The sequence below is a fragment of the Anoplopoma fimbria genome, chromosome 9 (genome assembly GCF_027596085.1).
Source record: "Anoplopoma fimbria isolate UVic2021 breed Golden Eagle Sablefish chromosome 9, Afim_UVic_2022, whole genome shotgun sequence".
NCBI lineage: Eukaryota > Metazoa > Chordata > Actinopteri > Perciformes > Anoplopomatidae > Anoplopoma > Anoplopoma fimbria.
This window is the reverse complement of record NC_072457.1, coordinates 5209211-5236907: the sequence shown is the minus strand read 5'-3', so window position 1 is coordinate 5236907 and position 27697 is coordinate 5209211. Positions and strand designations below refer to the sequence as shown.

The 27697-nt window shown below is 40.6% G+C and overlaps 1 pseudogene; it reads left to right on the top strand.

The window, feature by feature from the left end:
- Nucleotides 1–655: 655 nt before the first annotated feature.
- Nucleotides 656–27159, top strand: LOC129095570 (apoptosis-stimulating of p53 protein 2-like; annotated as a pseudogene).
- Nucleotides 27160–27697: the final 538 nt, after the last annotated feature.

Sequence of the window (27697 nt, the reverse complement as noted above, 5' to 3'; positions counted from 1 at the left end):
ATTTATATATTGTGTATCTCTTTATTAAAAAAATTATTACATCATTATCTATGGTTTTATTATTTTATGTATTCATTTTGATTCAAAGATCTGATTACTTCCTCCCACTACTGCCTTTAAGTAATTATTAATTTAATTTAATAGATTTATAATTTCTCTATTTTACATTTTATAGTATCTCTTTATTATTTTTGTATTACATCAATATCTATGGTTTTAAATTTTATGTATTAAATCCAAAGATCTGATTACTTCCTCCACTACTGCCTTTAAGTAATTACTAATTTAATTTAACAGATCTATAATTTCTCTATTTTACATTTATATATTGTATATCTATTTATTAAATTTCTTTATTACATCATTATCTATGGTTTCATAATTGTCAGTATTCATTTTTGATTCAAAGATCTGGAACCAGGCTACTGTAATCTAACAAACACCGGGCTTTTATTGTGAAAACTGCTCCCAGGAGCGTCGTTCTCCAGCGGAGCCCCGGCCGGTGCCGGTCTGCGCTGATTGAATGGTTTTGATCCAAACACGCTCCCAGTCAGACGGATCCCGGACGTGGAGCAGGATTACCAAAGCTGCTCCACCTTTGTGTGTTTTTTTTTTCCACCTCCATCATCACAAACAACAGTTTTATTATCCAGGAGGTGTTTTTCTCACATTTCATGCATTTCTGCAGAAATCCTTAATTAATTTTTATTCTCTTTATTCTGGGGGATCAGACCTGCAGACACAGAGAATCAAAGGTTCCCTGCAACAGGTCGAGGAGGAGCTGATGCATAAATGAAAAAATGAAAAAATGATGTGAATGAAGACAGAGGAGACACTCGGACCGCAGAGGAGGAGGAGGAGGTGGAGGAGGAGGTGGAGGAGGAAGGAGGAGGATGCTTTAATGGTTTCGGCTGCAGTCTGGGTGCGACAGAGCGGATAACTGCCAACATGATGCCGGTGAGTGTAAAACACCTCATTCTGTTTTATTCATAAGGTCTCCATCTGTTACTGTCTCCATATAAGCTGGCTCCACCCTCATCACCACCATGCAGGGTCAGGAACCTGCTGGTTATTTATTAAAACAGAATCCTCTCATTCTGCATGATTAAAAACCCCCTTATTCTTAACCTTAATGTTAAGGTGAAATGTTAAGGAAAGCAGTGCATTAGATGGGTGACATATGTTGATATAATCCTGTATAGAGTGGTTCTCTGATGTGGATTTAAGGGGTTTAATATCTGAATGAACTGAACTCATATAACAGAGCTTTAGGGATACTTTTGTATAATCATTTACATTGTCTTCACATAATTGTAATGTGACAAAATTCAGTTTTTTTGGAAAAATTTGAAGAATTTAGTCTACAATCTACAATGTTGGTAGAATAATATACATGGTGGTTATTTTATAGGTTGATTCCAGTTTTTTAAGACTCTGTGTTCTGGACTTTTAGGACAAATAAACAAAGGTATTAATGATTGGTTCTTTCCTACCGGTCTCTGAAACAGCATTTAGACCATTTTTTTTATTTAAAATTGACAGAAAAATATTGTTGGACATCAGTCTAACTGAAGAAATAGATCATGGAAAATTAAAGTATGGTCACACCGAATTAAGCATTTGGGTATTTCATCATGACCTCAGTATTATATTTATATCTATTGTTTATGCACCAATTTTCACAGAGTTTTGTTTCTGACAAACCCTGAAAAAAACATTTTACTCAGTTAGTTGGAACATAAATGTAAAATGATTGTGACTTCTGATATAATCAACAAGATGGCCCTCTTGTAGAAGTCTCCCAGCATATTAATACTACTGCTCTTACTACTCATATTGATAAGATACCATGCCTTAATAATAATACTGTTGCCTTAACTCAGCTTTATGGCCATTATAAGGGATTCAAATATCATACAAGGTAGCCACAATTACCAAATGTGTTGCATTAGCATGGTTAAAAATGAAAAGAAAGTTTACAAAATCATCCTACAAAACATCGACTAGTTCTCTTGACGCCAAAACAGGAAACAGAAGAGAATATTCATCTTCCCGGAGTCCCAAACTGATTGTTAATATAGAAATATATATATTTTTTGTATTTACAATGTGACACAACCAACAAACTAATTTAACTGTTTAAGTAACAAATACAACCTAATGAAAGCAAAGAAAATACTTTTTTTTTTTTCTTCCAGGAAGAACCATCACAGTCAACATGTTGCCGAACTTTACCTGCTTTAATTAATAAGAGAAAACATAAAAACACAGGTATGGCCCTTTATAAGAAGCAGTGTTCAGGTGTCTACATCAGTCGGTCTGATGGAGGCACTTTAAAGAGTTAAAACCCCCAACAATGAGAAGATTTATCGATTAGTCAACAGACAGAAAGATAAATCACCTGTGTAACATTTTGAAATGTAATCACACTGGTCATTTATGAAGTAGAACTCGTCTGATGGTCTTATCCAATATGAAGTTAAACGGAGGATAAACATGACTTCCTGGATCAATACCATCAGAGTGATCTCAGGTGACAACAGATGCAGATCTGAGAAGGGAAACAGTTTTTAGTTTTGTGTTTGAGACCTAACTGAAAGCTCACCGTCACACTAACAAATGTCACAACCAGATGCTCTGAGATCAGCTCTTCACTATTAATATCACACCGCCATAGTGCCATTATGTCTTCATTCTGTACGGAGGTATTCCGCAGGTTTAGAACGGGTAAAAAAAAACGTTGACCTTTTCATCCACACTGCAGTGCTGCTTTATCTTCCATTCAACTTTTTTTATTAGTTTGACATTTTGGCTTTTCGTCTCTCCCCCCCCGCCTGAAAGTGACCATAATATGTCCCCTAAAGAGCAGAAGTTGTGTAATTAATTGTAGCCTGGTGCTCACCTGTATACCGTCCTACAAGAAACAACTTGCTTGCTCTGTAAGAACTACAGTCAAAGCGTCAAATGTTTGTCATGAAGTAAAGTCTTTGATTCATTCATGTTGCGTTAAAAAAGTCAGTTCCTTGTTTTTTTTCTGGTGTGCCTTCTTCTGATAACTTTAGCCCAACTTCCACCTCGATTAGTCATCTCTACAACTCCTGAACATAACTGAACATTGACTTGAATAACAGGTTAAGGCCGGTGTTATTGTATATTGGTTCATACTGAAGACTCATTAAAAACACAAATATATATAGTTCAATTTTGATAAAAGTCTCTGTAATTTCCTCAAACAGCTGATGTAGTTTGTATCAAACAAACAGGAGGAAATAGTACATTTGTTGGGGACTATTTTCAGCGGTGGATTAATCCACATTTGGTGCTCTGGTGGGTTTTTTTGTGGCAGCAGGACGGTGTGTGTGTGTGTGTGTGTGATTGAGTCAAAATAAACACCAATATATGTGTGTGTTCGTGGTGATGAAGGAACATATCACCCTGAGAAACAGCTCACTGATGTGTTACAATGGAGCTCTATGGCTCGGAGGAGTACTTGTTAGCAGATATATTCACAGTTGGTTTTGGGTCTGAACATGAGATTAGTTGACTAGAAATATAGAATCTCCTCCGATTTATCCTTTAAGCTCTAACCCCGGTCACGGAGGGCAGAGCACAGGGAATCAACGCTCCAGGGGGGGTGAAGCAGACCTCATTCAACAATAAAACAAGAAGTCCAATTCAGGGATTTGTATTAAAAAAAAAGAGAATCAAGACTTTACAAACACTTTGCAAAGCCCTCCATGATCTTAAAAAGATGAAGGTTGGTCCTTGAAGGTCAAATCCAGTTTTTAGAAGTACGCGTGTGCAGGTTCTTGCGGCTGTAACTCATCACAACCTACATGTGATGGCATCATCTGCGTAACTTAACATATAAGACCGGTCGGAAAAAACCTGCACGCAAAAACAATAGAATAAAAAACACACAGTTCTTATCTAGAGCATCCACTATTTCTTTCTACTATTAGAACATACTGTAGCTGCCTTCACAAAGTAGGCACTGTTGCAGGCAGTGTTCTTTCCTCAGGGAGATACTACTTCCTCAGAGGATTGTGGGTTCAGACTAGCCAGATAAGCATGCTGGAAGGCTTGTGTACTCTCAAAATGCGACCGGATGCAGTGGGACATCTTAGTATTTTTGCCATACTGCATTTGACATTCTATGTATTTGGACATACAATTTATTTCTAGCAAACTAAATAGTTTGGTGGTATGGGTATTTGTACGCAAGGCATAATAATGAGAAATGCAGGGAGAGCTTTCCCCGGAGGCGATATGCTTAATGCGCATCGTGTGAACTCGTTTGGCACGGGAATGTAACAGACGTTCATTTATATGTTAAAGTACGGCACTCCAGCTTAAACGTCCTGTTAGATTTGGTCACACAAATATATATTAAAACCATAAAATTTTACTCCAAAATGGGTTCGTTTGATCGGAATTATTGGGATCCCCTCGTTGCAGCAGCCTTAGATCAGTCCAATGAGGCCTAAATGTCTTTTAATAATCTTAAAAATATGAATGAAAGTGCCAGAGGACACTTTAAACGTGTTGTTTTCAGATGCACGTATGATCAGTTATCTTTTGCGTTGCATGCTAAAGGATAAATGAGGAACATGATGCGATGGAGGAGGAAGATCTGTTTTGAGGAAATAGAACTTCTCTTTCCAGAAACCTTATTGTTATTCAGACAGTAGTGTGTAACAGCCACACAATGACTGACATTCAGACTGCTGTAGCTCTGACAATAGAAGAAAAAAAAAACAATTCTTCCCACCTCAAATTTGTCTAAAAGTGACGGTGAATTTGGTGCACATCTCTCAGTCTGTCTTTTGTGGGTGACTACGTTAGTAAAATCATCCCTAAATGTTTCATACGTGCTTCTTTTACAACGCAGCACACCCTCATCTTTACACACTACGTCCTCTTCTTGCAGGCAGGGCTCAGCGGAGCTCGACTTGCTGCTTGGTAACTGTTGCCACAGTGACCAGAAACACACACACACACACACACACACACACACACACACACACGCTGTTCAAGGTCATGTGGGAAGAGTTTTTTGTCGGTATTCCTCATACGATAAGGAACTATAATAGGGAACCTTCATGATCATTATCAATATCGGCCTGATTATGACGCTCATGACTCGAAGCCAACAACAATATCTGATATTTTATTTTGGGGTGTTTGTCGTGCTCGAGAGGCTTTAGTGGCTCGCTAGAACAGAGCAGTTTTCTGTTCCTTTATCCTGACCACTGGTGGGGCATCACAAGGTGCTTCCACGCCCCAAAGCCAAGCTCAAGACCTTCAGAATTGTCAGATCGCTGCGTGGTTCACACGACAAGATCTTTCACTCGTATGAATTCCCAATGAGATGAAAAGGCGTTATGGCCTCCGATGAGCGTGACAGGAGTTTTGCTTTTCTTGTACTCGTGTTGTTGTTGGTTCACAAAACACCTTGTTCTCTCTTGGGGCAACTGCAACTTTGGTCCGTGTTGCTATGGAGAAACACAGTCAAAGCAAAGATCAATAGATTTCCAAAACCTTAAATCCCTCACAGTCGCTCTTCTGCTCTATTTGTCCCATGTCAATATGGCTGACCTTTAAGAAAAGCAAAGCAAGTAAACAGGGACAGATTGTTGTTTTGTCTTCATGCTAATATGTTACTGCGTTTAAAAAAAGTACCCTCTGTGAGTCAATGTAGCACAGATGTAATACTGGGTTCATTTTACGATGTAGGAACAGGTAGTTTTGACCCAGCGTTAGACTCAACAAGCTAAATAATTCATAAATGTATTGTTAGTTGTACACAATTCAAAGGATACACATATTATTAAAGTTTAACTTCTGTATTTTGGACCCCTATTCTCCAAGGGACTAATGGGAGCAACACTTCTGGTACCAGCACTTCATCAATGGTACCGTAGAAGTTTTGCCGGCTGACAGCCTCTAAAATCTGGGTTGAGTGAATTTAAAAAATTGCTTTAACTGTTGACGGTTGCTTGGCTATTTTTTTTTAAAAAAAGGCTGGGTTTGTGTTGGATTTAATTAACAAACTACTCGGTATGTGAGCACAATGGAAAAACTTCAATTTATGTGGTTGCAAGGCTGCCAGAGTGTCATCAAATTGGATTAATTAGTGTGAATGCTCCAAAGTCAGAATGATGATGTAGGGGTTTTCCTGTTTATCCCATTTCTGCCGACACGCTTTGAATGCAGCTTTAATCTGTTTGTGTCACGCCAACATTGAGCACGTCGGTGTGATTTGGTAATGATGACGTGACTTTGTCTGGTGGGGTTTAGAGGCGTCTCATTAGACAAAAGGCAGCGGGGAAGCTGACTGTCGGTGGATTGGTTAATTGATTTAATCAGTGAACTGTTGGTGAACCTCGGAGAGTTTGGCCATAACACGCAGTGACAAGCATGACAATTAATTACTGGCTAATTAGTGATTCTGAAAAATGTGTGAGGAATGCCAATATCCATATTTAATGTCAATCAGAGAACAGTTTCTGAGAATAAAGCAATAGTTCAGTGGAAGCGTCCTTTTTTTGATGTTGTTGACTGGTGTAGAGTCATGAACAGCAGGCGGGGTTTGGGGTGCGTGTGTGCGTGTGTGTGTGTGTCTCGTTAATCCAATATTGGTGCGTCACGTGACCCTGTCGGCCATATGGCTCCAGCCATCCACGCCGCCTACAAAACATTTGGGATGTGACTATGCGGAGCACCAGCTGCCGTCACGATTTTCCTCGAGAAAAAAATAGAAGCAGACTCAGCAGGAATGAATGAAAACTTTAATCATTCACTTTAATAAGAAGGCAGTTTATATTTTCAGCCAAATCAGTTCTGATGCAACTTTGTTTGATTTGTTGCCTGTTTACTCCCCCAAAATATCTTCTTTTAAGTCTGATAATGTTTTAGATCAAATTACGTAAATATATGTCTTTAATACAGTTCAACAAAATGATTAAGTTAAGATCAGATAAACCTTTAGAGGAGAATTTCAGTTGTTGTTGCTGCAGCACAAGGATATAAATAGTACAGATACATAGAAAAAGTAAACCAAATAAATAATCAGAGGTATATAAGATCATTAAATAACAAAAATAAATAAAAAAAGAGCATTTGGAGACAAACATTGCTAGGTGAAGTGACGTAATGTGATTGATACTGATGTTATGATAAAAAAAAATCCTCATGTCATCGTTACGGATCTTAATAACATTGTCAATTTTCCTTATGAACATAAGAGAGGACATAATAATTGATCAATCTGTAGCTTTGTTAGGGTTAGGGTTAAATCTAAAATTAAATTAGTGCTATATTTTGTTTATTATATACATTTTAGTTTGGTGGTAGGGCTGGATATCGATCTACATGTTTCAATACTAGTATTTAATAACAATACAGTTTGTTTTTTTACATCCTACTTTGAAGAATGTCAAATAAACAAAACGTATTTCTCTACAAAATTCTTTATTCCATGACAAAAGAAACCAATGTTTGACAAAAGTGTGATTAAAACCCCAAACTGTAAGAAAAATACTCCTCAAACCAGCCCAATGGTTTCAGAGAATGCCCCAAAAAGAAATGATAATAATACAATGAATGTTAATTAAAAATGTCACCCTGAAAAAGCAGTTTTGTGCTGACCCGTGTTTGTCTGTTCCTTGTTAGATGTCTTGGTATAGATAACCGAGGCTCCTCGTTGTTTAGGCTTTAAAGAAGCTGTTGACGTGTTTCAGACAGAGGATGGTTCATTAATTTCCTCCCTCACAGCAGAGGGTTGTTGTGGTGGAATTAAGCTGCGTGATGCTGCGCTAATTCCTGGCTGGATTAAGAGCTGCAGCCTCAGGAGTTTAATGAGAACTCAAACTGACAGACAGACAGACAGACAGACAGACAGACAGACAGACAGACGGGTGTACTGGGCCACCGTCAGACATGCTGTTTAATGACTTTTATCACAGCTTCCTGTTTGTTAGCTTTCAGTGTCACCTGTTCTGGGTGTTTATGGAAATGACTCTGTATATATTTCAGATAAGAGAATCTTAAAGGGTCACTATGTAAGCCGGATTAGAGAGCTAGGTAGCTGCATCCATGAAAAGTTTTGTCAGAAAAATGTCAACAAGCATATTAACACGGATTTACAAGTAGCTGAAAGTCATAAATACTTATAATTAAAAAAACTCTTAAATCAACATCTTTATTTGATAAACATATCAATTGTTGAAGTGTTAGTTACATTCCACCTCTCCTAATATGCCAACTATGTCTATAAGATTATGGTGTTCAAAACATTTACTCAGATACTGTTATACTTCTACATAACTACATCTCAGAGGGAAATATTGTAGTTTTTACTCAAATACATTTGTCTGACAGCTTTAGATACATTTTTTCATCCCCCTTCCTGTCCAGTGAAAACCTCGTATCTCCAGATGTGTTGATGTTTAATGTTTGTGATAAACTGAAGGATGAATTGTTCCTTTATGTGTTGAGAAAATTCTCCTACTTCTTAAAATAAATAATCCTCTTGGATCAGCTGGAAAATGCATCGTCACAAAGCTGAAAACAGGCTGTTTTTCTTTTTAGAGATACGTGGATCTCACAGGACAGCGACGCTCCAAACATATGATTATATTATAGAATACGATGCATCAATGTAGATTAAACTAGCTAACAATAAATAAACGAGTTTAAAACATCTACAGCAGTGAAATGCAACACACAGATTAATGCAGCAGTAATATTAATCCAGAAACATCATATATACATATATAGACAGGGAACACATTACTGCACAATTAGTATTATACCTATCATACTTTAAGTACTTTTTACTGATAATACTAACATAGTTTTACTTAAGTAAGATTTTGAATGCAGGGCTTTTACTTGTAGTGGAGTACTTTCAGTGTGGAACTAGTACTTTTACTAAAGTAAAGGATCTCAATTCTACTTCCACCTCTGCGTGTTATCATGCTAATGTTAGCATAACATGCTATGCTCCCGTTAGTAGCTTTACATACCAATGTTTAGCATGCTAACGTTAACGCTGTGAGCAGCACACTGTCGCTAAATGTTCCTGTATGATAACGCCTCAGATCAGATATTCAATGTGACATTTTATGTTGGCACATTGTTGTTTTTTTGTGAATAAAGTCACAACGAACACCTTCCAAAGACGGTCGCCACATTGACTACAGCGGTTTTAGTTTAAATCAGAATTGAGGACGGTGAAATATGATCATAAGTGTTCACTCGGGATGTTTTGAGAAACTTTTAACATGTCTGGTTTGACCTGTGACCTGTCATCTCAACTTTATCTAAACACTGAGAAAAGATCAGTTCGAAAGGTCAAAATAGACAAATACGACCTTGTTCCTTCTTTTTAATTACAATATAAACACATTTTATTTTGTAGCTCAGACACCTTCAGTCTGTTCTCGGGACGCTTTGAGGTTCTGAGCCTCACTGACGACAGGAGGTCTCACTCCCCGTCCCTGTATTCGTCCTCAGGGACAGACAGAATCTCCTCTCACGGCTCCTCTGATTGGCTGCTGCGTTTCCTGGTCGACCTCGGTTCCGGTGACTGACTGACAGTGACCCACTTCATCTGCAGGAACCTTAAGGAAAATAGCGGTGCTCCAGTTTTCTAAATCAGAGCTGCATGTAGGACAGCAGGCCGGCTGGACGACTAATTTATCTCCGTCACTGAGACTGTTGAGTTTATTGTTTTTAATGAAGATTAATGAAGATTTCTTGATCACTGAGTTTTTCTGTTGACGATGACATCGGTTAAGTTACTTCAGCTGATGCTTTAGCAGGAGAAATCTCCCATGAGCCACCTCTGCAGACCAGTTAACGGACCACAGTGTTAAATGATGCCCTCTTTTAATGTGGCATTTCATTTCCATTTGCTCCAGTTAAACAGCTCAGAGTCCACTGTGGCTGTCTGGTAACCTTTTAGTTTGAGTAGTGACAGATCCGACGAAGTGAATATCACCTTAAAAAATATCCTCTCTGACAGTAATTAGGATTTAAAAAGCCAATAATTTAGCGTTTTAGCTGGAATCAGCTCGCCATTTAAGCTCTTGGATGGCGACTCTGTGTACTCAATCCCTCTTTCTCTCTGCCAGGTTCACACTTTATCTGCTGCCTCCAAGTGAGAAAAAAACATCCTCAATACAGCAAATCAGCTCCAATTCATCCTGCTTTCAGACACTCGACATGCATCCACTTAAGCCATTCTAGAGACTTTGGTCATATCTCAACACATATTGGATGGACATGAAATCCAATAATCTTGTACAGACATTCATGATCCCCAGATGATATTCATTCATGTCAACATTTCAATGTGTCTGATACTTTATGTGTTAATGACCAAATACCTGCAACTATTGATTTTACTGCTAATAACAAATTTTAGCATGCCAACACGCAAAACGAAGTGGGTGAACATGATACACATATTACGTGCTAAACACTAGCATGTTAGAATCGTTGACGTTAGCATTTAGCTCAAACAGGCAGCAACCTCAGGTTCTGAAAAGGGAAGTGGTGATTGACAGGTTGCTACGACTACCAGAACCGTATACGTCTCTACGTCCCTCCTATGCAGTCCAAATATGGTCATTTTCGTTCACTGGTTGCAAAAAGACAAGATGGCAACGGCCAAAATGCAGAACTCGAGGCTTCAAAACAGCAGTCCACAAACCGATGGGTTATGCCACGACGACTACGTCCACTTCTTATAAACCTCACAGAGCTCAGAGACTCTTGTTTGACTTTGAACGTCAAGATGAAAATAACAGAAAAAACGCTTTTTCTTTGGCATTTTTCTATATCAAAATCAAATCATCTTTTCTTCCTGTACAACCAAATAGGACGTGTGCTTTAGCATACAAGGGAGTTGTGTCTGAAGCCACAGTCCTCTGGAGATCTGTATCGTGCTGCATTCAAAGCCCGCCCACTATTTGGCAGTCCGATCAACTGTGAAATATTTGATTTAAATTCCTCTTGTTACCGTTCACTCCTCAAATATCCGTTTCACTGGGAAATATGTCATTCATTGCACTTTCATTTTGGTTGTTTTCCTCACTCAGATTGTTTTCCCCAAGCTATAGATACTTGCTTTTCTGACAGTATTGATCATGCCTTCATTGTGGTGTAAAGAAAGCTGATTTTTTTTTTAGGCTTGTAGATGGAAGCAGCTCAAAGACAGATTGAGAACAGAAGGAGCTGAATGCACAAATAAATACAGAGCGTCACTTTCACATCTTTAGAAACAATGAAGGACATGTAGAACACCAGTGTTTGGTTCATCATGTCAGGAAGGCTTTTCATCTGTTATCCCCTTGTTCGTGTATTTATTTTTATTTTTATTTTTATTTTTATTTTTATTTTTATTTTTATTTTTAACTTTAAATGTAAAATGTGATCCAGTTTTTATTCATCTGTTGACATTATTTAAATTACAATTAAAATGTAAAGGCAAAATGCATGCTTTCTTCCTACTACTTTTATATATTTTATCTTTAAAAGGAAGGTTTTTCTGTTTTTATTTATTTTTAAATGTACAGCACTTTGAGCTATATAGTCTGTATGAAATGTGCTATAAAGGTAATAATAATTATTATTTATCCATGTATCGGGAGTCCCTGATAATGTGTTTTTACTCCAGTCCGACCCAAACAGAGCTTTTATAAATGAGCTTCATTCCAACCTCAGTGACGGCCGACAACATCTGCATGTTAATGATGCCGCAGTCAGTTTCAGAAAAGGTCAAAGAAGGTTTCTCATTTTTCACGTCAGACCAAGTGGAACGGAGACGAGGGATGAATCCAGCTCAGGGCTGGCAGGTTGAATGTTGAAATCCTCCACAGAGAAACATGTACATGAGGCTTAAAGTCTTCCTACGAGCCTTTGAGCAAACAGTTTCTCAGCACCACCCACCAAGCATAAATAGAAGCTTGAAACGCTGCCTCCGTGCCGGTTGGCGGCCTGTTGGAGGCGATCTGGCTCCGGGCCCGACAGCAGATACCCTGCTGGAGTAACAGATGGCCCAGTGCATCATGGGAGTTATGTCCACAAATATCTATTATAGTCCTAAATAGCACAGGAAGCAGTAAAGGTGAAGAAGGCAGGTTGAGTGTGTCACATCTCATACTGGTTTATCTATCAACACAATCTGTTAAAGGACATGCCAGTGTTTTAAAGGCACAGGAAACCAGTGATTTATTTATATGTTGCCATCACCATTTTGTTTCCTAAATTGTATTTTCTTTATTTCCTGGTTCGGATGCTCTTTCTGGTTAAAGAGAAATAGAAAATACTGCTCCATCTGGGCGTCTCTGGGCGTGAGAATGACAGTTATTGTTTATTAGTGTTGACAGGAAGTGACTTCTCCACTTCTACTTTTACAGGTGAAACATTTACATTTTCATTATCGAACTTCCACAGAAGTGAATCCAAGATACAAAGAAATAAAAATGAAAAAATAATCATTTGAATGGACCTATAAAATACAATCATGATCTCAGTATTCTTAGTTGTGTAAATGCTCCAACAGACTTTCACATGATATTTTCTTTTTAAGGGAAAAATGAAATCCTCATTTTTTTCTGTTGTGTCCGCTCTGTGTTCGTAGATGTTCCTCACCGTGTACCTCAGCAACAACGACCAGCACTTCAGCGAGGTTCCCATCACGCCGGAGACGCTGTGCAGAGATGTGGTGGAGCTCTGCAAGGAGCCCGGAGAGGCCGACTGCTACCTGGCCGAGATTTGGAGAGGCTCAGGTGAGTTTCCTCTTAAAAACATGCATAAATATATGTAGTGTCCATACATGTTTAGGCAAACTTTTTCTCATCTGATTTTCCTGAACATAAACAGTCTATGTTTCGTTTTTTTAACCAATCAGAACATGTCATTGGAGAAGGGGAGCGGATGTTGGAGGTGTTGCAGCGATGGGGGCAGCAGAGAGGGGAGGTTCGTTACCTCCTACGTCACCAGAGAGCTCCAGGAAGAGAGTCGGGTAAGAAAAACACCTGCCTCACCACAGCGCAGCGGGATGCCATGTGTTTCTATGCGGGAAGCCAGTGAGGGATCATGGTCCTGTCGCTGCACGAGGGCTTCCCTCTGGTTGGGCAGATCTCCTGTGTGGAGGGAGGGAGGATTTGGGGTGGGGGTGTGATTCTCAGAGGCAGCTGGTGACTCCATGTGTGTCCATGAGGTGATGCATCTCTGTCTACATCCTCCACAGGACGACAGTGGGTAGTTCACAGAGATAAAGACCTTAGTGAACTGGCACTGGGATGTCCAGAAACAGGGAGAAAGCACTGTGAAGAATAAAACTTAAGGAAAGAAACAAATGCAATACTTCATTGCAAAAATCAAAAATCAAAATTTGAGCAAACTATGGACTTCAGAGGAAAAAAGACTCAATGTTTAGAGCTCAGTTGCATCATTGTGGTACAATTAAGATCACTTACTCTTTTCTGGACTGGAAAACAAATTAAAAATCCCAATTCCAACAGGAATCGCAAAACTGTGGGGACATGGACTAAATGGAAGTTTGAATCATTTATTTATTCTTCTTTTTGGGGCCAAAACTTCAAATGTAAATAATACATTTGGTGTCTTTTGGTGCTTTTTTTGAATCTCTGTTAAATATTTATTATTGAAGGAAAGAAGAAAGACAACAATAAAAAAAAAAAGGCTGATTACGTACTTTTCAACAGCAGTGCATACAAACATGTACATTAACAGTGCAGCTCGCAGTGACGCTCATTTCTTGTGAAGTCCTTTCACACCTCAATCTGCCCCGGAACTAGAGTGAGTCAGGCAATGGTAGAAAAAGAAGAATGATGTTGCTGGTGCTGTCGGGTGGAGCAGAGACCTGGCAGCTCCTTCAAGAACACATCGAGACGTAGACGACGTGATAAACGACCAGCTGTGATTGGTCGAGGTCAAACACGGAGTCTGCCGAGTCACAGCAAGTCACTTCCTGACTGTGATCCCCTCCTCTGACTCAGTGTTGAGCAGTTTGATCTCAGCTGTAGAGAGATGTATTAGTGCAAGTTTTATAGTTTATTGTTTTACTTCTTTGTATTTTTGAAAGCTTTCAATTATTTATTTATTTTACCTTTCTTTACGTTTATGTACTTATTTCTGTCCTTTATTCATCTTATCTTATGTTCAATAGGTGACGGTACTCTCTCTCAGCTCCTAATCTAACAAAAAAAGGACATTTATTGAAGGCACAACCTATAAAAACACTTAAAATGTGATTCCATCTCGTACTTTCATCACTCTGTATCTGCAGAGATTTGGTAGAAAACACTTTGCTCAGCTTCTCTTGACATTTTATTCAGCATAAATTGTAGCAAAGTGCAAAGTAATCTTAATTAGTAGTAAAAGTGCTTGTCAAGAGAGGAGTCATCATGTGGAGAAATAGAACAAACTTACAAACTTACAAACAGTGCAGAGGCAACACACGTTGTAAATAAGAGGCAGATCACTGAGAACACTGAGTATTAATACTTAAATCAAACGACTTCCTACAGTTGAGTATTCACAGTAATCCAGTTGGGTTTTTTTTGGTGCATCTGGAGCTTCTGTGAGTACATGGTGCAGATGAACAGGATTGTCTGTACAGTAACAGAGGAGGCTCAGTGTGTCACTACAGTAGATGACAAACTGTAATCAGCTTATGACTCGAGGGAGTGGAGTGTGCAGCTGCTGAGTTTATTCTTTCTATGGATTGTGATTTATTTTTTATTTCTGTCCCAAAAAACAAAGAAAATCCCCTCTGAGGTTTCCCTGGGCGGATTACCAGTCGGACAGTTTCCTCCATCAGGTCATTGTTAACCTGGATGTTCACAAAGACCTGATCTCTAAATACTTTGAAACCACTGCAGAAAAAAAACCCACATTACATCAGAGGATGAGGCTCATGTTCTTTTATATTTTTCTCATAGTTAACAAATCCCATGTGCAGCCTCAAAACCAACAACATGTTAGTCAGTCTCTGAATCATTTCTGACTTCCTGTCTGTGGCTCTCAGCTCCAAGCCCACTGGTTTTTACTAAGAATGTAAATTAAGAGTTTAAAAGTAGTCATTTTTTAAAACAGCTGTTCATTGTAGTTTTAATCAAACAAACAGGGACTATTTTCAGCGGGGAATTTATCAACATTTGGTACTCTGGAAATGAATGTCAGAATCAAGCACAACGACCAGATTTCTGACCTGTGGGTTTTTTTTCCAGAAAGCAACGCTGAATGTGAAAGTATATCTGGCCACAGATTTTACGCACCAATAACCAATGATTTGTTTTGTCCTTGTTGAGCTTTTTGAAAAGTTGTGGGATATCGATGTCTGTGATGGTTTACGAGGACAGGTATAAATGTATGTCATCAGCCAAATTATGATAACCAAAGTTGTTTTCAACACAAGTTGAAGGTAATGTCATTAGTTCTGCAGGTATTTGGTCATAAACCAAAAACATTGGACTTGAATGTTGACCTGTTGGTGGCGCCAGATTTAAAGATTGATGTCTTTGCCAAATTTCACCGCAAGCCTTTCAAATGTTTATGACAAACTTTCTATCTGAACAATCCTTAGAGCAATGTTAAATTAGCATCAACGCTAATTTTGTTTTCATAACCAGGTGGATCCAGAGCTGGAGAGCAGATGATGAAGAGGAACCAGGTGAAAGCTTCTGTGGAGAGAAGTCTGGAGAATGGGGTGAGACACTTTCACTCAGAGTCACATGAGAAGACAAGCTTCTGTGCGTCCAGTACTGGGACGTGTTTAGCCTAGCTTAGCACAAAGACTGGAAACAAGGGGAAACTGTTAGCCTAGCTCCATCAGAAGACAAACTTAATCCAGCAGTTAGCGTTTGACCTACTGTTGGCATTCGGCTCACGAGAGCCTCTTAGTGTCTTTGTTTGCTTTGGTGTGAAGGATGCACTGTTTGCATCTCTGAAAGTTTGTTCATGTCAATTTGAAGGTGAACTCTGACTGTGTGTGTGTGTGTGTGTGTGTGTGTGTGTGTGTGTGTGTGTGTGTGTGTGTGTGTGTGTGTGTGTGTGTGTGTGTGTGTGTGTGTGTGTGTGTGTGTGTGTGTGTGTGTGTTGCAGGTCTCGGCTCCTCGTCTGGACGTGACACTGAGCGACCTGCAGGATCTGGCAACCAGACAGCAGCAGCAGATTAATGCACAGCAGCAGCTGCTGGCCTCCAAGGTACCAAACACCCAACACTCTACTGCTAGCACTGATACTGCTATCACTATTACTGCAAATATTGCTACTATCACTACCCATAATAATACATTCATACAAATACACAAAAATCTTCAATTTCAGCTACTACTGATTTCTGCTGTTTCTGCCAGCAAAGTATTAACTACTGTTTTATAGCATGAGCAGCAGCAAATTGCCAGATTAAATTGCCTAAATTACCAATTAACTGTAGGTAACCATCGCTGCCTGCCATAATGAATAACAATGAAATGCATCAACAGTTCCTAGTGCGGGGTTGTCTTCCACATAACTTTTTCATTTCAAAATCTGCTTCTTTTCACTGCATCTGAGGGCTGTGTGGTGATTGGCTGGTGATATTCAAATCCTTACTGGCCCTTGAAATAAAGCTTTGTTTGAGTGTGTTTTTATTTATGTGAATGACCACATTTAGATAAAAGAAATAACTGGAGAACTATACTGTAAAAATATACAATCAATATATTTAAATTTATCCAGAGAATATTTGGTCTTGGACAACAAACCATATGTTATTTTTAAATGTTTTAGAGCCTCTGCACTGAACTTTTTGTCACTTCCCATCGGCTTAATTTTACGGCAATAATGAATGCTCCACAGTAAAAGATTTAGAGATCACGTCGCAATGCAAATACGACATCATACGTACAGAGACAGAGCAGGAATAGACAGCATTGTGTTGATTAGACACAAATCAATGTGAAATTGCTATGCTCGCATTAACAAGAAGGCTGAAAGTTGCTTTACAAATATCCTATTATTTATCCCAGGAATCTAAATATACAGGGAAATAAACATTTATACAGCATAAAAAAACAGACATAGTAAAGAAGACAAGATAAAAATAACACTCCAAATCAAAAATAAACTTTACACAGTGATTTGTAAAAAAAGAAAAACAATAACTGAAATTTAAATTTAAGTTTTCCTCCTTTCTTTTTCCTTTTTTTAACTACTTCTGTCGCTGTTCATGTGAACAACTGAATAAGATAAGATAAGATAAGATAATCCTTTATTAGTCATCAGGGATGACAGCTTGGGGAAACACCCCAGCACACTGCTGGCCTTTACAGCAGCATAGAGGATAGTGCTGCTCAAGAGACATAGCAAAGAAAGGCAAGATAAAAATAAAAAAATCCAAAAAATAAACAAGTATTATAAATAATTTGCAACAAAAACAGTACTTAAAAACACAACAACTGAAATATAATTTTACAGACAGCACCAAAAAACTATTTTAACTATTATTGCACAGTGTTTTTATTGTCAGTGTGTCAGGAATCTAAATATACAGGGAAATAAACATTTATACAGAAAAGAAACAGCGTCACCAAAAATGGTTACACACGTCCACTTTACACAGAGATTTGTAAAGAAGGGCTTTAAACTTTAAGTTTTCCTCTTTTCTTCTTTTTTTAACTACTTCTGTCGCTGTTCATGTGAACAACTGAATGCAACATTGTGAATGTCTTCAAGAACAGACTGTCTAAAGCTCATATTTACATTTGTACAATTCATCATCTCATCTCTCAACAGTTATAAACACTTCCATCTTTAGGCGTTGTCAGCAGACACTTTGTACAAAGCTTCCTCTCTGCTGGCCGCACCTCGTCATGCATTAAGCTCATACAGACTTATTAACTGAATGTGTTTGCTGTGTGTTGCAGGAGCAGCGGCTGTGCTACCTGAAGCTGCAGGATCAGCGGCAGCAGCAGCAGCAGCAGCAGGAGACGTCTGAACAGGAGCGACTGCAGCAGCTCAGAGAGAACGCACACAACCAGGAGGCCAAACTGCGACGGGTCCGGGCCCTCAGGGGCCAGGTGGAGGAGAAACGCCTCAGCAACAGCAAGCTAGGTCGGTGTGAACAGATTTTATAAAGTTTGCATGATTTTTTTATGTTGCAAAGTTTTCAAAGATGAGCATCCCATCGTCAGCATACTGTGACAAAATTACTATAGTCTATTATTATAACTTTGTATTTCCAAAGGGGAGTAGAGAGGTTTCCCATTCACTTCAATGCAGTCAGAGTTTTCTTAGAGCAGTTAGAAGAATTTAGGACACATTGACTCATATTTATTAAAGCTTTTGAGCTTGTTTGCATGACATTTGTGTGTGTTTGCAAAGTCCTTCCTTATTGCTGATGCCTTTGAGGGAGGATCGTGGAAATAGAAGTCATGTTAACAGAAGTTGACTTTGTATTCCACTGGATTGACTTGTGAGGAAAATGGCGTTAACACATTGTAGCGTGAATGGGATTGACATTCGCCACAGAGAAGGTTTTGGTGTGAAATCTCAACGACATCAGAACAAATATCCAGATAACTGCACCGTATGAGCTATCTAAAAAGAAAAGTCCGGTTTTGAATACACGTACATTATGGCCACAGATATATATATATATATCTATATATATACACACTTTTTCATCTGAGGCTCCTGTGTTTGTGGTTTCAGTGGAGGAGATCGAGCAGATGACCGGTCTGTTCCAGCAGAAGCAGAGGGAGCTGCTGGTCGCCGTGACGAGGGTGGAGGAGCTGAGCGACCAGCTGGAGGAGCTGAGGAGCAGCAGACTGGAGGCTCCTCTTCCTCCTGTTCCTCCTCCTCATTACGCTCATCACCACAACACCTGCTCCACAGCTGAGCTGGACCGCCTTTATAAAGAGCTGCAGGTGAGACTTCATCGTGGCTTCTGGTTGTTTGGCACCCGGATCAACGTGAAGCTCTCCTGGTTAAAGCATCAGTAAAAAAAACACACTGAGCTGCATTAGGGCTGAAACTAAAGATTATTTTCAATATTGATTCATTTGCCAATGATTTTTCTCAATTAACTGATTAATCGTTTTGTTATTAAATGTCATAAAGTAGTATAAAAAAGACTCCTCAGAGCCACAGTGACGTCTTCAAATGTCTTGTTTTGTCCGACCAACAGTCCCAAAGATATTTTCCAAACATAACTTCACTGTCTGACTGTTCATGATGTTGGAATTTCAGACAGCGACAAGCCATTGTAGCTAGTTTGAACCTAGCGGGAAGGCTACGCTAACCAGCTAATGTAGACTTTGCAATATTAGCTTCCTTCATATCTGTTTTTTTCCCCACTGCTCTCCATCCCTGACTTGGCAGTTGAGGAACAAGCTGAACCAGGATCAGAGCGGCAGGCTGCAGCAGCAGAGAGACAGCCTGAACAAGAGGAACCTGGAGGTGGTGTCGATGGACCGGCGGCTGGCCGAGCTCCGCCAGCGACTCTGGAAGAAGAAGGCAGCCCTGCAGCAGAAAGAGAACCTGCCGGTGAGTGAAAAAAACCCAAAAGAAATTAAATCAGCAAAAATATTCTAGGTTCTATTGATCCTTTAAACTGGAGCAACCTGTAATGAGCTAAGAATCAGGATAAGCCTTGATTGCTAATTAGCTTCCTTCAAGTAACCATTGTGTTGAGCAAATGTTCTATTAGTGGTTGAAGAAGTATTCAGATCTGTTACTTAAAATTCCAAAAATTCCAAATTCAGAGCATATGTATGATTGAGGGATTGCCTCCTCATGGCTCTCAACATGGCGTCATCTGAGCCAACAGATAGAAGCTAACAGTGCAAACAGAATTTACAGTAATCTAATATTATATCATTCGCTTATTATATCTAATTTTGAACTAATAACTAATGATTATTTTCATTATGAATTAATCTGCTGATTAGTTATTCCATTAATCAATTGATTGTTTGGTGCATAAAATAGTGAAAATAGTGAGATATGCCGTCACAATTCCCAAAAGCCCAAAGTGACCCCTTCAAAATGTTTGATTTGCCCGACCAACAGTCCAAATCTCAACATTATGATTATTACATTACAATTATTACCATTTAAAATAAAAAAAAGATAAAAAAATCAGCAAATCTTCAAATTTACATTACACCACAGCTTTCTACCTCCACCGTCAAGTTTCATTTGGATTATCTTATTTTATCTTATTACTACTTTTGATTTGACAGAAACTCTGCAGACATTTTAACTGAACAGCTGTCAAACATCAAATCTTTCCCTCCAGGTGGCTTCAGACGGATCGGCCCCTCAGCACGGCGTGGGCTCCAGAGTGGCGGCGGTGGGGCCGTACATCCAGTCGTCCTCCACTTTAAGCTCTCAGGGGCCTCCGCTGCCGGCTCGACAGGAGGTCCTGGTGAAGCCGGCGTACCCGGACGGCACCGCCACGCTACCCATGCCCGACTCGTCCCTGAAGCCCCCTCCCAGACCGGTCAAACCCGCCTCAGGTACGGAACCTGAAGTGAAAAGGAGGATATTTACTATAAAAAGTTATTTATTTGATCTTAAACTGAATGTTTGATGTCAGATGTGTACCTTCAGTGTTTGGATACCAGGTTCTCTTCTCTTTATAGGTTTCGCCACATCAAAAATGAACAAACTCTCTGACTGGAGCAGCTCGTTTGCTGAGTCCGGTGGAGGTTACAGCCACGCCTCCACCCTGCCTCGCATGTCCAGCCTCAGCAGCCACAACTCAGGTCGGTTAGAGCACGATTTCTACACAACATAACGCAAAAAAGCGACTGTTTTAAAAAGTCTCACTGTCAAGGACGCTCCTGATTTGAGGATTGTCTTCCTGTCTGGGAGATTTAAAACTGTTTAGAAATGCTACAGAATAGAAGACGATGGTGCTGATGATGATGATGTCCCTTCTTATCCCTTTTATAGACGGAAAGACCCTCACAGATCAGAAGGCCCTCTCTGGGTCTGACATCCCGCCCCCTGTCCCCTCACGGACCAATCACATCACTGACAACCTGCTCAGGGACAATCAGGTAACTCACTTCTATTTCTTACTAATACATGTTTATTTATGTGGAGGAATTAAAAGAAATAGTAGCATTGAGTTGGAGTATAGTAAACCAGCAGCTCCCTTTTAACTTCTCACTATGATGACCAGTGCAACTGTGTATCCATTTCAGCAGGTCATGTTAATAAAAAATATTTGATTGCTACCTTTTATTAATATATAATATAGTAAAATCTTATTTATTCCTGTGTTAACTCTGTATTTTGCCCCTTTAGGCTTCTGGTAAAGGTCTTCCCAAGATGAATGCGGCGCCTCCTCCAGTTCCCAGTAAACCCAAACCGTTCTCCTCATCCGGCCCGCCGACCTTCTCCAAGTCCCCCTACAGCACCGGGACCTTCCCCGGTAAGGTGCGCCCGGTCGGGGGCCACCTCAGGGCCCCGGGAGTCCTCTCCAGCCACAGCCACACCCTCCCTCTGCCCAACAAGCAGGAGAGTCCGCCGGCCGCCGCCGTACGACCGTACACCCCCGAGCTCTCGGAGGCCCCCCTGTGCTGCAGAAGCCTCAGACTGTGGCGGCTTCATCCATCTACTCCATGTACACCCAGCAGGGGAAGGGCTACCAGCCGGGGGGCCAGGGGACGCTGCCCCGCAGCCAGCCCCGAGGTGATTCTCCATCACAGCCAGCTACTGATACTACTAGTATTAATAGTCTTGGTAGTATTTATTGGAATGTATATTTATTTATTTTTTTACAAATAATATTTTTTCTTTTTGGGGTGTGTAAAGTTTTGCCAAAATGATTTAGGGTTTGATCAGGATAACGTTTCTTCTTTATCTCTTAAAGTGGCCCTATTATGCTTTTCCACTTTTCCCCTCTCCTTTAGTGTGTTATATATATTTTTGTACATGTAAAAGGTCTGTAGAGTGTAAAACCTGAAGTCCACGCCTAAAAGGAGTTACCCTCCCCCTCAGAAGCTCCTGAGCTCCTGAAACGGCTCCATTGAATTCTCTCCTTCACCTCTGTAACTTTATGAGGTCACAATGTTACGGAAGTGACGTAAAACTCCTTCCGGCTAGTTTGGCCTTCAAACAACAAAAGAGAGAGACGGAGCTGAAGCTCTGGAGGAAGAGTTTTTTTAAATGTGAAACCAATGTGACCAATCACAACAGAGCGGGCTAGCTGACCAATCAGAGCAGACTTTGCTTAATGGAGGGAGGAGCAAGCGCTACAACGGAGCGTTTCAGAGAGAGGTTGAGAAGAGGTGCTGCAGGACAGCCAGGATGAGAAAAACAAGGAGGATTATGAGCATTAACGCATGTAAACATGTTGTAACTGTAACTGGAGATAAAAATATGCACCTGGAGAATAGCATAATAGGGCCTGTTTAAAGGGATAGTTTGGGTATTTTGAAGTGACTGACTGTCTCTCCCTCCTCACAGTTTATGGGAAACCAGTTCTCCCAGCTAGCGGGGGCCACAGACTGTCCCCTCAGACGTCATGAACTCTGGGTCTTGTGTTACCGACGGAAGCGAGCCTGACAACAGTTGCCGGGGTAATGCCGAAGGCGTCGGGGCAGAGACGACCGAGCGTGGCCCCCGCGACCTCTGAGCCCCACCAAGCTCCTCCCCTTCGTGTCCAACCCTCACAGGAACCCCAGCGACGCCGACCTGGAGGCCCTGCGCCGCCGGCTGCACCACGCCCCGCGGCCCCTGAAGAAACGCAGCTCCATCACGGAGCCCGAGGGCCCGGCAGGTCCCAACATCCAGAAGCTGCTCTACCAGAAAACCACTCTGGCTGCCATGGAAACCATCCCCATGGAGACGATGGGCCCGTCGGGGACGTACATCCAGCCTCATGAGGACGGGATGGGCGGGGCAGATGTTTTGTACAGAGTCGATGACAGCCAGCCGCTCGCTGAGAGCCCGGAGGACAGTCTGACTCCGCCCCTCTGCCCCCCGTGCACCCATCCCTGACCCCGCCTCCTGCCGCTCCCTGCCCCCCCTCTGGAGGACAAGGAAGAGGAGGAGGTCTGTCCGTCCGCCTCGGTCCACCTGGACTACTTTGCCGACGAGTTCCCCCCCTACCCGCCTCCACCTTACCCCACCTCTGGGGAGGCGGATCAGGGAGATGACTCCTCCAACCTGCAGCCGCCGGAGGTCACGGGACAGGTGACGGTGCCCCCGGTGAGTTAACAGGGGACAAGAATACAAAGCTTCTGATTGATTCTTTGCTCATTAAAGGGTCACTTCCCCCAAATGATTAAAGAACTATTTCCTCTCTCAGGGTAAGAGGTCGATCCTCCGTAAAGCCGACTCGGAGCGGATCGACCACAGCATGCGGGTCAAGTTCAACCCTCTGGCCCTGCTGCTGGACTCGTCCCTGGAGGGCGAGTACGACCTCGTCCAGAGGGTCATCTACGACGTGAGTCACACCGCCGTCTGGTCTCAATCTGCTGGTCCACCAGCGAGACAGTTTGACACGACTCAGGGAATCTTGCAGATCTCCTCAAAACACAGAAAGTGTGATTTGTTCGATAAATTTTAGATTTTGTCACTCATCATTATATTTATGAACAGTGGATGTAGGTATGAAGTGTTTTTGTTTGGTGTGTTATAATTCTGTATTTAAATGTTTTCTTAATTTAGTCGCAGGTTGGTTTTTTTCGGGGAAGTTTGAATATAACATTTCCAATAATGTTTATTGAAATTTAAGTATTAACTTTTTAATTTAGATTAATGTGACTTTAAGGAAGATTTCAAAAGTTTTGAGCTTGAAAATAATCATTTTAAAAGCTTTTGAATGTTGGATTGAAATGTTTGAAACCAGCATCTTTGCTCCAGATTACATGATAAATTCATAATAACGCGTCCGTCCTGCAGGTGGACGACCCCAGCTTGCCGAACGACGAGGGCATCACGGCGCTGCACAACGCCGTCTGCGCCGGCCACACGGAGATCGTCAAGTTTCTGGTTCAGTTCGGGGTCAACGCCAACGCCGCCGACAGCGACGGCTGGTGAGTTTAAACCAGAACTTGATGGCCATTTGTCTGTTACTATTTCACAATGATGTAGATTGTTAGTTGGCTTTGTAAGAAGATGACATCCTCAATGTTTATACTTCATACTACGCTGTGATTGGCCGGCTTGTTTTGATTGAGATGTTGGAGATGATTCAGACGTCTGTGGTTTGAACCTTTTCTCCCTCCGTCTCTCCTCGTCTCCAGGACTCCCCTCCACTGCGCCGCCTCCTGCAACAATGTTCAGGTGTGTAAGTTCCTGGTGGAGTCGGGGGCGGCGGTGTTCGCCACCACCTACAGCGACCTGCAGACGGCCGCCGACAAGTGTGAGGAGATGGAGGAGGGTTACGCCCAGTGCTCCCAGTTCCTCTACGGTGAGCCTGAACACAACACGTTGTCTTCAGAACGGTTATTTAACATGGTAACAGAAAACAGAACTCCAGAAGTCTCCAAGGAGGCCGATGGGGTTTTGGTCTGGATCCTCTGAGGGGATTTTGTAGTTCAGGGAGACCACGAGGAGGCTCCAGAAGAAGTATGTTGGCTCTAAAGTGAATTTTAGAAGACCTTAAAGGGGTTCAAGGGGTATAAACTGCTCCTCACTGTCACTCTTTGCCCCGGCAGCCAATCAAATCCATCAAGAGGCGGACTGTAACCACTTCCTGTTTTGATGCCAGTAGATGTGGTAGGAACGTACAAAGACAGATGAAAGGTCCATATTAGTGTTTTTTGATTGCGGTTTAGAATTATCTATTTGATGGGGAAACAATGGGATTGTGCTTTGCATTTAGCAGTCTGGAGTGCAGTCAGAATTGTGAGCATAATACATATTTTCGTGTGTATACAATGAAGAAAAACTGTAATGAAGCATTTTTTTTGAGAATTTCGCCACAGACAGGTCAGAATCCTTCAAATATAAAAATAATACTCTGATCAGTGGCCCATGGGCTCCATGACCATTGTGTTACCTCATTTGGTGATAGATAATGACTTAACAGACATTTATTTACATAACAAACTTCAGGATTGTCACTTAAAGATGAGTTTTATGAAGAGGTTTCACTGGCTTTTTGGGGGTTCCAAGAAGGTTTTGGAGAAGTTTTAATGTCGTTAAATGTTACAGATTTTTTTTTTTTTACTATGTTCAAGAAGAAAAATGATGTTCCTTCTATTCTATGAGATAAGAAGAGGACTTTTGGAAGATTTCAGTGGGTTACAGAGTCATTGAGGAAGTTCTACGGGTCTGTGGGGTTCAAGAAGGTTTCATGGGGCCTTTGTGTGGATTTTGGGATGATTTTGAAGAAAAACAGAAGATCCTACAGGGACCAGTGACAAGGTCCCAGTGATCCCATTGACTTTACAGGGATCCACATAGAATCTGAGGGGTCTCTGAGGGTGTTTCATTGTCCAGCGATAGTTTTGAGGAGGTTTAAGGGTTCCTTAAGGAGCTCTCATAAGTTCTAAGTAGCTTTTCTAAGTAAATATTTCAGGGTTTATTGAGGAGTCCTGAGGGGGGCGTAGATTCAGAAGTTCCTCGGGTCCCTGATAGTGTTTCAGGGTCATTAAGGAGGTTTCATGAGCCGTTAGAATTCTGGTCTGACAGAATTATTACCCTTAATAACAGCTGTTAGTTCTAAATGTCTCTCTCTCTCTCTCTCTCTCTCTCTCCCGGCAGGCGTTCAGGAGAAGATGGGCGTGATGAACCGCGGCGTGGTCTACGCCCTGTGGGACTACGAGCCCCAGAGCGAGGACGAGCTCGGCTTCAGCGAGGGCGACTGCATGACGGTGCTGCGGCGCGAGGACGAGGTGGAGACGGACTGGTGGTGGGCCAGATGTGGCGACAGCGAGGGCTACATCCCCCGCAACCTGCTGGGGGTGAGCCGACCACGTCCAGTTTTTCCTCTAAGAGATAGAGACGGGACAAATAAAAAGTAAAAAGGCCCGTCTGTTCACAGCAGCATTTAAACCAGCAAAAGACAAATATTTAGAGAAGCTGAAATGATTTAATCTTTTTAAACAGAAACTAAAAATCTATTTATTCAGTCTGACTTTTTTGTAGTGTTTTGTATATGATTATTTTTTTTATTAATATTATTTGTTAATATTAATTCTGATTTTATACACTTTCTTATGTGTTTTTTTATTCTATGGTTTTAGTATTCACACATATTTCTCTCTTTATTTTGCTCAAATTTAACGTATTTACTGTTTTACCTCGATATATGTATTCAGTGTTGTATTTTTATTTTTTATTTTATTTACTTAACTTCATTTGGCTTCCATAAGCGTCTTAACCTACTCATTTACATTTATGTCTCATTTGTTATGGATTCTATTTGATTCGTGTGAACAATTTTTTTATAAATAAAACTTGATCGATTGATTGATAATTATAGGAAAATTTGAGACAATGTTCTAAGAAAGATACGTAGAGTTTAATTTTTATTATTTTCATAGAAATTTACGTGCAGCAGAAATTATAATTACGGTAAAAATGGATAGATCTACTTAACCTCAAGCCCTTTAAATATGAATTAGTTTGAAAGTTTATTCTTAATATGTGTTGAATTGTATGTATTGGTAAAAGGTTTCACTATCAATTAAAAGGGACTAATTGGATGTGCATCAATTGAACCCTTTCTCCATTTTCCCTGTAAATATTACATTTTCTACTTTTAGAAACAGTTCACTTTCTTTCTAGGAAATGAGACGGAAACTTTGGGACTGTACTCTTAAATGTTAAACTAGTCTGTGACAGTCTGTGTTAAAAAGGGAGAGGCCGTTTGATTTCCTGCTCTCTAAATTGAGCTCCACAGGGAATTGAACCGTCGACCCTGCCGTCTGTTTCTCCCTAAATCTCATCTGTTTTAATCAGGTTTCAAAGCAGTTCTGAGAATCCATTTACTCGACAGTCTTACGTAAGAAGTTTCATTATTTAAACGTTATCTTGATGGTGTTTTTAATGAGAAATTCCTTTTCTCTTTTATTTCCGCAGCTCTATCTGAGGATCAAACCGCGACAGAGGAGTCTGGCTTAAACCGCCGACTGACGAATCCTTCAAGAGACCAGGATGTCATGAGGGAAGGAGTTTAAACCTCTGGACTTGAGGTTGTTGTTAAAAAAAAAAAAAAAAAAAGACTGATATTTTTTCTGAACTGCTGTTGGACCTGTTTGTTTTTTTCAACCTCAGCACAAAGAATGTCATAATGACGTTTCCGGAGGGACAGAAGAAGAAACAAAAGTTCATCTGCAAACGAACAGATTATCAGTTTACCCAAATTCATAAACTGATATTTGACTTTTGCCAGTGACTCATATTTCTGTGATTTGTTTTTTTCCCTCGAGAGCCTCCGACAGAGCTGTCCTGAGCCCTAAAAAACTAAATGTGAAAATCCTTTTGGGTTCATGTTTTTTTCTTCCTTTTTTTAAGATTTTATTTTATTTTATTGAATAGCAACAGTTGACATAAAAACAGCAAACATGGAGATAAAAAGAGGGTTGACGACATGCAACAACTGTCCCAAAGGTTTGTTGGTTTTGTCATTATTGAAATATTTAAAGGTACAGTCACTTGGTTTTGTTACAGCTTCCACTAGTGTCGCCAAATGTAGCAAATACTG